A 13,932-nucleotide genomic window follows, 5' to 3' on the forward strand; every position below is an offset into this window, starting at 1 on the left:
AGACACTTTCACTGGATACAGAATTATGGGTTGTCATTCCTTTCTTTCAGCACTTAAAAAATATTTTGCCACTTTCTTCTCTCCTCCATGGTTTCTGATGGGGAATCTGTAGTTTTTCATGTTGTTCCTTCTCTGTAGGTAATACTTTGTTTCTCTCCAGCTGCTTTCAAGATTTTTCCTTTATTTTTAATTTTCAGACATTTGATTTTGATGTATCTGGGTGTTGATTTATTTGAGTTCATTCTTTTAGGGTTTGCTCAGGTTTTTGAATTGGTAGGTTTATGTCTGTTGCCAAATTTGGGAAGTTTTCAGCCATTATTTCTTCAGATATTTTTTGTCCACCGCACTCTTTTTCCTCTCCTTCTGGGCCTCCAGTAACTTGAGTGTTAGATCTTTTGCTATTGTCCCATAGGTACTTATTCTTTTTTTTCTCTGTTTTGTCTGTTTTGTTCAGATTGGATCATTTCTACTGATACATCTTTAGATTCACTGATTCTTTCCTCTTAAATCTCCATTTTGCTATTGAGTCCATCCAGTGAATTTTTTACTTATTTTAATTTTTCGTTCTGAAATTTCCATCTGGGTGGTTAGATATTTTTCTTTGATGAGACTTTCTATTTTTCAGTATGTTTCAAGAGCGTTAATAATTATTTCTTGGAATATCTTTATGATAGCTGCTCTAACATCCTTGTTCAATAATTCCAATATCTTTCTCACCTTGCAATTGGCATTTGTTGACTGTCTTTTCTCATTTGAGTTGTTTTTCTTGGTTCTTAGTATGAGGAGTAATTTTTTATTTTATCATGGACATTTTGACTATTACGAGGCTCTAGTTTTTATGTAAATCTTCTGTTTTAGCAGGAAGTCAGTATCAATATGTTTATATTCAGAATGCACATTCTGGTCCAATTTTGTGGGCTCTGGTTTGAAGACCAATTTCGTTTTCACAGCCTTTGCAGAGCAGTTCTGGCCTGCCCCGTTTGCGTGCTACCCTGAGGCCGGTTTGAAACCGCAGAGTATTCCACATTGTAGTTCAATTCCCAGAGCTTTTTCTGTGTTGATACTAGTTGGTTTCACACATGCACTGCTTGGGAAGGCATGACCAGTACTTCATACACATATTTAGAGAATCCCTTTTTCTAGCTCCCTACTCTCTATTTGAGAGGGGATGAGGTGCCACTTTTTACTGTCATTCAATTAGTGCAGGTTGTGGATAGCCAACAGGGTTCCTCCCCACAGTCTCCAGTACCTGGTAGGGAGGAGAGAGATGCCACCTCTGCTTTGCTGGTACAAGATGGGGATGGTCAACAGGGCTTTGTCCCACAGTCTCTGCAGTACCAGGTGGGGAGGAAGAAAGGTATGGGTTCTTTTGTGGTGTTTGCCTCTAGTAGGGTGGCTGTAACCATCCTGCAGAGCTACCCTCCTCATGGTCATTTGCTGGACAGAATGGGCTTTTTTTTTTTTTTAATATTGATTGATTGATTGATTTGGCTGCGCTGGGTCTTAGTGGTGGCACTCAGGATCTTCGTTGCTACGTGTGAGATCTTCGTTGTGTCATGAAGGATCTTTAGTTGCGGCATGTGGGATCTAGTTCCCTGACCAGGGATCGAGCCTGGGCCCCCTGCATTGGGAGTGCAGAGTCTTAACCATTGGACCACCAGGGAAATCCCAGAATGGGCTTTTCTTAGGGCTTGGTTTTTATGGTTTTTTTCTTTTGTTTTGTTTCGGGAGGGGCTTGTTGGCACTTTTCTAGTTGCAGACTGCTCTAACACCCAAGCCAAAATATATAGGAGGCAAAACAAACAAACAGACCACCCAGGGAACTCACCACTGAGTTGTCCCTTGAGGCCCTAGCCAGTTTGCCTTCTTTTCTCCACCTTTTGAGAGGTTTTTTGATAGTTGTATCATGTATTTTGAACAGGAATTTTGGTTGTAATTAGCAAGAGGAAGATGATGGAATGTGCATACTCCATCTTCTATGGAACTGGAAACAACATAAGGCATTTAAAATTGTTTTCTTCATAAGTTTTAGAGCATAACTTCTCATTTTAGTAACAGTACATTTGTTCCTGTATAATGAAGAATCGTACCCATTTTGTGTATTATGTCACATGGTCTCATACTGCAGCAGCCAGTAAAACCCTAACTCCAGTATACAACCCAGACCATCTTCCTAAAGAACTCTACTCTTCAGCCCCTCTGCCTTGGTACTCTGGGCTCATTAGACCTCTCCAGATCTTCTTCATCGTTTCATTTGTCCATCTGGGCCCTCTTCTCCAGGTGGCCAGCTGTAGCCTTTCAACCCTTGATGAACTTACGGTAGGACTGTTGGGAAGATTAAATAGATTAATACATGTCAAGCACTTAAAGTAGCAGCTAGCATAGAATAAGCAGTCCTTAAATCATAGTAGTGGTTGTTATACCCTCAATTTGGCATAGCCTCAGCTTTAAGTAAAAGAAACCCAAACTGGGCTTCCCTGGTGGCGCAGTGGTTGAGAGTCCGCCTGCCGATGCAGGGGACACGGGTTTGTGCCCCGGTCCGGGAAGATCCCACATGCCGCAGAGGGGCTGGGTCCGTGAGCCATGGCCGCTGAGCCTGCGCGTCCGGAGCCTGTGCTCTGCAACGGGAGAGGCCACAACAGTGAAAGGCCCGCGTACAGCAAAAAAAAAAAAAAAAAAAGAAAAGAAAAAAAAGAAACCCAAACTGTCTATGGTGTCCCACCAAAGTAGGGAAGTCAGATTTTTGTCAGCTTCAGTTTGAAGATGAAATTCACTCATGCAAACATTTATTGAATGCTCACCATGTTGAGTATCAAAAGATGAACAAATAAGACACAATCCCTGTCTTCAAAGAGCCCAGAGACTAGAGTGGGGAGTAATGTATATGTGAAAGAGCACAATTAAGTAAATAAATGCAATGAGGGGCTTCCCTGGTGGTGCAGTGCTTGGGAATCCACCTGCTAATGCAGGGGACACAGGTTTAAGCCCTCGTCTGGGAAGATCCCACATGACACAGAGCAACTAAGCCCATGTGGCACAAGTACTGAGCCTGTGCTCTAGAGCCTGTGAAGCCACAACTACAGAGCCACGTGCCACAACTACTGGAGCCTGGGCGCCTAGAGCCCATACTCCACAACAAGAGAAGCCACCGCAGTGAGGAGCCCGCGCACCGCAAAAAAGAGTAGCCCCCATCGCCGCAACTAGAGAAAGCCCGCACGCAGCAATGAAGACACGACGCAGCCAAAAATAAATAAAAATAAATAAATTTACATTTAAAAAATGCAGTGAAAATAGTCTGTGCAAGATAATGGAGACACCAGGGTGGGAGTGGCCATGTGTTTGGGGTTGAGGAAGGGTTCACAGAGGTGGTAACACTTAGGCTGAATCTTGGAAGGTAAGTAGCTTTTGCCCTGGTGAATAAAGGCATTTCATGCATAAGCAGGAGGAACAAAATTTCAGAAGCTTAAATCAGTGTGGCAGGTGGTTTAGTACCCACATAATCTGTCATATGTCTGCAGTTGGATTGAAATTGTATGTTTAGAGAAGCACACAAGAGAGACTCTAACCTGATTTCCAAGGTCCTTCATGATCTAGTCCCTACTTAATTTTCTAGCTTTTTTTTTAATCGATTCTTTTTGTTTTTCTGCAGTTGAAGTATAGTTGATTTACAATGTTATGTTAGTTTCAGGGGTACAGCAGAGTGATTCAGTTTACATACACATCTATTCTTGTTTAGGTTCTATTTCAGATAGTTCCTTATGCTATACAGTAGGTCCTTGTTGGTTATCTGTTTCATATATATCTAGTTTTTTCTCTTGCCATGTGCATACAGATATTTATAATTTCATCTTATATAATGTATTAATACCTGCACAGTGATACACAGTGTCCATTCTTTACAAAGCTCTTGGATCTGACTTTTGAGACAAGACCAACAGCTGGAAACACATTCAATCCAAAGTATAAAATGAGAAAAAATAAATAAAACATTCAGTCATCGACCTGAACTGAGGACAAGGGGAAAGAGTACCGGGCAGCGGATGCTTCTGTGATGGCAACTTAAGGCTTTAACTGTAGTCTTGCTGGATTTCCCCACCTCCATCCACTGTGTTGTTGACATGCCCTGTGGGGTCTCTTTTTATCCACAGCTGCCTCAGGCATAGTTATTTCTACAGACTTCCCTTACTTTATCTGGATGAGACTTGGGCAGATTCAATTTTATTTTCCATGATGGGGCCACTGGGGTAGGATAGTTACTCAAGCATGCAGCTTTTCCCCACTTTCACCAGTTTGGGAGCAGCCATTGCCTGCTCTGTCCTCTCCAGTCTCTTTCTTCCTAAGACACTGCTGACTGGAGGCTGCTTCTCTTCTCAGGGGATCCAGCACGGAGGGCATGAGCCAAGGCATGTGGTATCTCCCGTCTGTATCCTCCCCTGCAGCACTTTTCCCTTGCCCTCCAGGCTCTCATCACTCCGAAACGCAGCATTCAAACACACCAGCCTCTTTGGACTGCATCCTTTACACCTGTGGATTCCTCTACCTAAAGCTCTTTCCAAGGCTCCTCTTAGCACTTCACCCCCTCAGCCAAAGACAAGACTTCCTCACAGAGGCCTTTGCTGACTGACCCCCTAGGCTAAGTTATACCCCCTTCCTATGCTATCATGACAGCCTGTGGCAGATTGAATTTTCTGAAGATGGCCACAGTAATATTTCCCATCACATATGCTCATCTTACAATATAACCTTAAAGCTTCTTCCATCGAGTGGTGGGAGGTATGTCTCTTACCCTTGAACCTATGCAGATCTTTATGATTGCCTTAACCAAGTAAGGTAGGACAGAATTGACTCTATGGTACTTCCCTGGCTAGGTCATCAAAATGCTGTGTGCTTCCACTTTTCTATCTGGGAATGCTGGCTCTTAGAACTAAGCTGCCATACTCCAAGGAAGCCCAAACTAACCCACGTGGAGAGACAGCAGGGAGAAGAAATGTGTACATGTTCCCGGCCCACAATTCAGCAGATGTCCCAGCTGACAGCCATTACCTATGTGAGTGAAGAGGCCTCTAAGTGATTCCAACCCCCTACCATCAATCACCCCTAGCCTTTCAGTCTTCCTAGTTGAGCTCTCAGATATTGTGGAGCAGAAACAAGCTAGAATCAAAGAATCTCTGAGGATAATAAAATGATTGTTTTATGCCACTGCATTCTTTATTGGTTTCTTATGCTATTAGTAACCGAAACAGTCTTTACTACTTTGGTAGTTTCAGTGCTTTTCTATTTGTTTAATGTCTGACTTCCCTGTCAAAGTACATCCTCCTTGAGGGCTGGTACTATGTCTGTAGTCCTCATTGCTGTATCCTGTGTAGTGCAAAGTAGGTAGTGGGTGCACAGTAAATAGTGAACTAATGACTAGAAGGTATGTGTTTCTTCTCCTAATGTGGCACGTGTTTCTGCTCCCAGAATTGCTTCTGGCCTGCGGTTCTGTGCTTGCCAGGTTGATCCATCCCTCCCCAGGAATCACTTCTTTCTCCCCATCCTGACTGATCTATTGGTGAGAGATGCACCTGATTGTTTCAGCCACATTTTTTTTTTTTTTTTTTTTGCGGTACGCAGGCCTCTCACTGTTGTGGCCTCTCCTGCTGCGGAGCACAGGCTCCGGATGCGCAGGCTCAGCGGCCATGGCTCACGGGCCCAGCCGCTCCGCAGCATGTGGGATCTTCCCAAACCGGGGCACAAACCCGTGTCCCCTGCATCGGCAGGTGGACCCTCAACCACTGTGCCCCCAGGGAAGCCCTCAGCCACGTTTTTAACTTACAGGTGGTGCCTATAATGGTTCACGCCACCTCTGCAGGGAAAAGGGTGGAAACAGTGAAGAAACAGGAGGCTAGGAGTTCCAAAGACAAACTTGATCCATTTTTTAATTCTGTTAACAACAGTCTTGAGAGAATAAATACAGATCTTATGTAGTTTGGTATTTTGTCCTCTCCGACAGTTCTTCGCTGATAGTACGGTTGTTGGAGTTAACACGACTACTGCGCCATTGTGGACGAGCTTCAGGCTGCCCTCTAGTGGGAAGCAGCACAATAAAGTCCTATACGTATTACACCCTGAGGCAACCTGGACCTCTGCAGTGAAGAAAATTAGTGTAAGAACCGACTCTGTCTTGTTGACTATGTATAATCAGCACTTATGATACTACTTGGCGTTTAGTAGGAGCTCAACTAATATTTATTGAACAAACTAACCGACACGCACTGTTTATGAGCACTAGCACGTTTCTTGAGAGCCTACTATGTTTAAGACATTAAGCCAAGCACTGTAGATGATGTAAATCAGGGCCAGGTAATAAATATTTTAGGCTTAGAGGCCATGTGGTCTCTGTCACAACTACTCCACTCTGCTCTTGTGGTGGAAAAGCAGCCACAGACCATACAAAATCTAATGAGTGTGTCTCAGTTCCAATGCAACTTGATTTTTAATGAGTAGAATACGATAGAAATGGTGGTGTGAGACACAAGATTAAGGCCTAAAAGGCATTGTGGCTTTCCCCTTTCTTGCTCTCCCTTGGATTACTTGCTCTGTGAGAAGCCAGCTGCCTTGTGGTGAGGACACTTAAACAATCCTATGGATAGGTCCATGTAGTGGGGAACTGAGGCCTTCTGCCAACAGCTGGCAAGGAACTGAGGCCTCCTCCAAATAACCAGGCAAGTGAGCTGTCTTGGAAGCAGATCCTACACGTGACTGCGGCCCTCACTGATGTCTTGACAGCCGCCTCACCATCCTGAGCTGGAACCACCCACTTAGGCCACTCCCAAATTCCTGGCTCTGTAACAAAGGTTTGTTGATTTAAGCTACTAAATTGTGGGGTAACTTGTTATGCAGTGACAGATAACATACATCCAGTGTTCCAGCATCTTCCCCATTGGATTACAGCAGTGCCACTATAGAACATCAGTTGACCACATGTCTTTTCCTGGATATTCTCTTCTGTTCCATTAAGCTATATGTCTGTGGGGTTTTTTCTTTTTTTTTTAATTGGAGTATAATTGCTTTACAATGTCGTGTTAGTTTCTGCTGTACAACAAAGTATATCAGCTATATGTATACCTATATCCCCTCCCTCTTGGACCTCCCTCCTGCTGCCCCAACCCCATCGCACCCATCTAGGTCATCACAGAGCACCGAGCTGAGCTCCCTGTGCTATACAGCAGGTTCCCACTAGCTATCTGTTTTACACATGGTAGTGTATTTATGTCAAACCTAATTTCCCAATTCGTCCCACCCTCCCCTTTCCCCACGTGTCCACATGTCCATTCTCTACGTCTACATTGTGCCCTACAGATGGATTCATCTGTACCATTTTTCTAGATTCCACATATATGCATCAATATACGATATTTATTTTTCTCTTTCTGGCTTAATTCACTCTGTATGACAGACTCTTGTTTATGCCAACATACTGTCTTGATTACTATAACTTTTGCTAGTCTTGAAGTCAGGTGGTGTAAGTCCTCCAATTTTGTTACTATTGTTTCTTTTGTCAAAATTGACTTGGCTATTCTGGGTTCTTTGCATATATAAATTTTAAATCAGACTGTCAATTTCTAGTTAAAAAACCTACTGAGATTTTCACTGGGATTGTACTGAATCTATAGATCAATATGAGGAAAATGGCTATCTTCATGTTGAATATTCCAGTCTGTGAACATGTATCTCTCCATTTATTTAGATCTTCCTTAATGTCGCTAAAAGATTATTTGCAGATTTACTGTAATGTTTTAGTGCCGAAGTCTTGAACATATATTGTTAAATTTATCTTTAAATATTTCATGTTTTATTGCTATTATAAGTTGCTATCAAGTATTGCCTATATTCCATGTGCTGTACAACATATCCTTGTAGCTTATTTATTTTTGGCTGCATTGGGTCTTTGTTGCTGCACGCAGGCTTTCCCTAGTTGCGGCGAGTGGGGGCTACTCTTCGGTGTGGTGCGCGGGCATCTCATTGCGGTGGCTTCTCTTGTTGCGGAGCACAGGCTCTAGGCGCAGGCTTCGGTAGTTGTGGCGCGCAGGCTCAGTAGTTGTGGCGCATGGGTTTAGTTGCTTCGCGGCATGTGGGATCTTCCCGGACCAGGGCTCAAACCCGTGTCCCCTACATTGGCAAGCGGATTCTTAATCACTGTGCCACCAGGGAAGCCAGTAGCTTATTTCTTTTATACATAGTAGTTTGTACCTCTTAATCTCCTACCCCATCTTGTCCCTCTCCCCACTGGTAACCACTAGTTTGTTCTCTATATATGTGAATCTGTTTCTGTTTTTGTCAGGTATTTTCTGAGCATGCGTCTTGCCCTGGGCATTCACGTGGCCTTCTAAATTCTTATACATAGATGATTATGAATGCTCTGATTACCCAAAGAAACTCTCTCCAGCTTCTCCTCCCAGACTTTAGGCAGTCTGCATTAATCTGTTAGGGGGTTCCCATAACAAAATACCAGAGACTGAGTGGCCTACACAATAGAAATTTATTTTCTCACAGTCCTGGATGATGGAAATCCAAGATCAAAGTGTTGGTAGGGCTGGTTTCTCCTGAGTCCTCTCTTCTTGGTTTACAGATGACCACCTTCTTGCTGTATATTCACATGGCCTTTTCCCCATACACACGCATCCTTGGTGTCTCTACCTCTTCTTATAAGGACACTAGTCATATTGGATTAGGGCCCCACTCATATGGCCTCATTTAACCTTAATTACATCTTTAAAGGCCCTATCTCCAAATACAATTACATTGGGGATTGGGGTTCAATATTCACATTTTGGGGGAACACAATTCAGTCCATAACAGCAGTCCGTTGTGTGTGTCAACTGTCATATTTTGGTATCATGTTTATCTTTGTTCTTTTTTTTTTCTTTAGAATTTTATCTGTATTGCTGGTTTTGACAATTTGGCTTTGATGTGACTTGTTATAGTTCTCTTTATATTTCTTGTACTTGGGATTGAGCTTTCAGAATTGTGGGCTTATGTTTTTCATTATGTTTGGAAAGTTTGGGGCCATTATTTCTTCTTGTATTTTTCCATATCGCTACTTAACTTTTTGAACATATGAAATACAGTTAAAATAACTTTTAATGTTATTCTTTGCTAATTTTAACATCTGTGTCAGGTCTGGGTCGGTTTGGATCGATTATTCTCCTCTTGATGGGTCGTGCTTTCCTGCTTGTTTGTATGCCTGTCCATCTTTGTTTGGATGTCAGACATTGTGAAGCTTACCTTGTGGAGTGCTGGTCATTTTTTATTCCCATATGTTTTCTTGAACTTTGTTTTGGGATGCAGTTAAGGTCCTTGGAAACAGTTTGATCCTTTCAGGCTTTGCTTTTTGATCTAGGTAGGTCCAGATCAGTGCTCAATCTAAGGCTGATTATTTCCTCTTACTGAGGCAACACCTTCCTGAGTACTCTACCCAATGTCCTATGAATTATGAGTTTTCCCAGTCTGACCAGTGGGAAGAGACACTTTTCCTGGCCCTTTGTTAGTGCCAGATCCTGTTTCCTCTAATGCTTTTGGATGGCTTTTTCTTTGGCTTTGGGTAGTTTCCTCATAAACATGTACTATTGAGTTCTGTGCTGAATACTCAAGGAGGAACCTCTGTACATCTCTGGGATCTTGTTGTGCAGTTCTCTCCTCTCTGGTATTCTGCCTTTTAAACTTTACTGCTTTGGTAAATGCTACTGCCTGGAAACTCCAGACAGTAAGCTGTGTTGATTGTGGGGCTCATCTCATTTAGTTCCCAACTATCGGTGATCTCTGTCCTTTGTTGTCCAATGTGTAGTGTCCTGAAAACCATTGTTGCATGTACTTTGTCTAGTTTTTGCTGTTGTTTTAGGTTATAGGGTAAATCTGTGGTCCCTGTTATTCCATCATGGTCAGAAGTAGAAGTCCCTTTCCATGTATTTCGATACATTATATTTTAATTCAGTTCAAAATATTTTCTAATGTCCCTTGAGACTTGTTCTTTGACCCATAGATTATTTAGAATTGTGTTGTTTAATTATCAAGTGTTTGAAAATTCTCCTTTTATGTTTCTGTTGATGATTTCTAGTGTAATTCTGTTATAGTCAGAGAACATCCTTTGTTTTATATCAATCCTTCTATGTTTAGTGACAATAGAATACTATTGAACATCTTCACCCTTCACTTTCCTATTTCACCATATTCCTTCTCACATCATACCTGACACTTGAAGTGTCCCACTTTCTGCTGTCACAAATGTAATAACCTTACAATAGTATAATTCCATTTATCCTCCCCACAATCCAGCTTTTGGTGATGGTTATTACATCTTTTTCTTCTATATTTGTTGTATTAATCTCACAATATCTCTATTATTTTTATTTGAAATAATCAATTCTTAAATTAAATCATGACTATCATAAACATAGTTTTTTATATTTACTCATTTATTTACCATGATGGTCTTTATTCCTTCCTGTAGTTACAGATTTCTATCTGGTCTTAGCTCCCTTTGTCTAAAGGGCAACCTTTAACATCTCTTAGAGTGTATTTTTATTCACAAGGAAGTGTCTTTATTTCTCCCTCATTTTTGAAGGATTTTTTGCTGAACATAGAATTCTGGAATGACAAGCCTTTTTCCCTTAGCATTTAAAAGAAACCATTTGTCTTCTAGCCTGTCTTGTTTCTGATGGGAAGAAACATATTTGTATGTGGTTTTGTCAGCTTCATGGATCTTTAAGTTGTTATTTTTCACCACATTTGGGAAATTTGGATGTTATTTTAAAAATATTTCTGCCCCAATCTCACATTTTCTTTTGAGAGTCCAGCTACACATATGATAGATAGCACTATTTGATAGTGCTTCAGAGGTCCCAGAGGGTCTGTTCATTATGAGACAGTTTCTACTGATCTAAGTTCACTGACTTAATTTTGTTGTCTCCGATCTTCTGTTAAGCCTATCTGGTGAGTTTTTTCAATTATTTTATTTTTTAAGTTTTATCATTTGTTTGTTTCTTCCTTAGAATTTCCATTTCTTTGTAATCCTTTATCTGTTTGCTCATTAAGACCATGTTTTCCTTTAATTCTTTGGACATATTTATAATATTTCCCTTAAAATCTTGTTTGGCTAAGTCTAACGTTTAGACCATCTTGGGTTCATTTATATATACTGCTTTTTTTCTTGATTACGGATCACATTTTCTTGTTTCTTTATGTCTAAATGACCTTTTATCAAATATTGTGCATTGTGAACAATACTCTGGAGTCTGTTATCTCTCTATGAAGTATATAGATTCTTGTTTTAGTAGGCAATGTAATTACTAGCTAATGATCTAACACTTCTTCAAGCTTGGTTTTGTTTTGTTTTTACAGATCAGTGGAGAGCCTAAAGTGTTTCCCATGCCTAGCTTGGTGAGACTCAACCTTCAAACTCTTTTCCTGTGGATCTTGTCATGGTTGACTTAGGCTTTATTAGGGCAGACCTAGAGTAAGTCTGGACTATGGTCTGTACCCCAAACTGTAACCTTTCTACTGTTTCAACTGGATGCCAAGGGTGTTAAAGATGCATTTATGAGATCCCTCCACTTTGGAAGCACCACAACTCCCTTGGCAATGCTCTTATCCAAGGACTGCTCTAACTCTGGTATCTTTGTTCTAATCTTAGCCCCATATACCAGAAAGCCCCATATGCCTGCTTTCTGGTGAGCCTCGGGTTGTCTCACGCTGCATATACAGCCTGGCTGTATTATTCAGGGTTCTCCAGAGAAACAGAGCCAATAGGATAGAGATACACACACACATATTTATTATTATTAGTAGTAGTAGTAGTATTACTAACAGGAGAAATTAGGAATTGGTTAATGTAATTATGGAAGCTGAGAAGTCCCAAGATTTGTAGTCAGCAAGCTGGAGACCCAGGAGAGCTGCTGGTGTAGTTCCAGTCCAAGAAGCAGAAGAGCCAATAGTTTGAGCTCTAGTCCAAGTCTAAAAGCAGGAAAAGACTGATGTCCCCGCTCAAAGACAAGCAGAGGGAATTCCGACTCATCCCTTTTGTTCTATTCAGCCCTTCAGTGGATTGGTTGAGGCCCACCCACTGTGGAAAGAGCAATCTTCCTTCCTCAGTCTACCAATTCAAGTGTTTATTTCATCCAGAAATACTCTCACAGTAGTTGCCTCTTAAATTTTTGTCCATTTGTATAGTTGTTTATGGCAGGAGGACTAGTCTGGTATCACTTAATCATGGCTGGATAGGTTGTTAATTTTCAGCTGCTTTTATAGTATTTTATTATATGAATTATACCACTGTTCATCCATTCTTGTGTTAGTAGACGTTAGACATTTAGATATATTCAAATTGTCAATTATACAAATGCTGCTGCAATGACTATCTTTGTACCCACAGGGTTATGAGATACATTATTTCAACTTTATGTGATATTGCCAAATTGCTCTCCAAATTATATCATTTTACATATCCACATACAGCACATGAATTCCAGTTGTTCCACATCCTTACCAAAATTTGATCTTGTTGAACTATTACATTTTTCTACTTGTGCAAATGAATGCAAAATGTTATCTTGTTACATCGATAAACCATTCCTAGATTACTGGTGAGGTTAAAATATATATGTACGTGTATGTACATATATATATACACACATGCATATACATACACATATATATACATGAACATATGTATATATTTATTATTGGCTATTGGATTTCCTATTCAGTAAGTTGCATTTGATATCACTGTCCTTCTTAACAATTGGGTCATCTTTTTGTTACTGATTCTTAGGAGTTCCTAATAAATTCTAGTTACTAATCCTTTTTTGGTTAGATGAGTTAGAATCGTGTTTTCCCGGTGTTGGCTTGTCTTTTAGCAGCCTGTGCTGTCTTTTCCCATACAGAAGTGTTAAATTTTAATGTAGTGATATTTATGTTTGTTTTGCTAAATGATTTGTGCTTTTTGTGCATCCATTTCTTTGACCTCTAAACACTGGGTGCCCCATGGCTCAGGCCTTGGACCTCTTTATCTACATTAATTCCCAAGAAATCTTACTTAGTCTTGTGGCATCTGTACACTGATGGCTTTTACATCTAGCTCCTCTCTTGAACACCAGTAGTATATGATTATTTAAAGGACCCTTGCTGAGCAAGATACTATCTTCCTTCTTCCCTTATTGAAGTTTCTTGAATGGGACGTCCACAGCTGCTGCCTCCATTTCCTCATTTCTATTCACTCTTTAACCCACTGCACCTTGACTTTGTCCCACTATTCCAGTGATACCAGTACTGTTTGAGATTTTTTTTTTTGACTGCGCCGCACGTCTTGCAGGATCTTCGCTCCTCAATGAGGGATCAAACCCAGCGCACAGCAGTGAAAGTGCGGAGTCCTAACCACTGGACTGCCAGGGAATTCCCAAGATTTTTTTCTTAAGGAACACAGTCCATACCCTTTCCTTTTCGAATGAAGTTTGATATGAAATTACAGTATATTGAACAGATAGAAGCAGAATTGCCCTGGCAATGTGTTAGGGAAGAGAAGAACTGTTTGTTTTTCTCATCTCTCCCAGTTGCTCCAGAGGCATCTTTTTCTGAGCCTTTCCTATCTTTCCAACCTCCCTATTCCACCAAACATTGTAATCTCCAGCCATATCAAACTGTTTGCAAACTCTTGTGTCATACTCCTTTCCATCTCTGTGCTTCTGCAAAATCCTTCTTCATCTGCCTTGAACCTGCTTTAAGCCAGTTCTCTTAGCTCAAGTAGCACCTCCCAGCCCATCTTCCCCTTTATCATTCCTTCCCTTTTTGTGCCTCTGTTATCACACTTACCACGATGAATTGTTAACTTTCTATTTACACATTTTTCTTCCCTACTAAACTCAGGGCTTCTAGAGATCAGAGACCCTGTGTTTTCCC

This window comes from Phocoena phocoena, chromosome 15 (genome assembly GCF_963924675.1).
Source record: "Phocoena phocoena chromosome 15, mPhoPho1.1, whole genome shotgun sequence".
Classification (NCBI taxonomy): domain Eukaryota; kingdom Metazoa; phylum Chordata; class Mammalia; order Artiodactyla; family Phocoenidae; genus Phocoena; species Phocoena phocoena.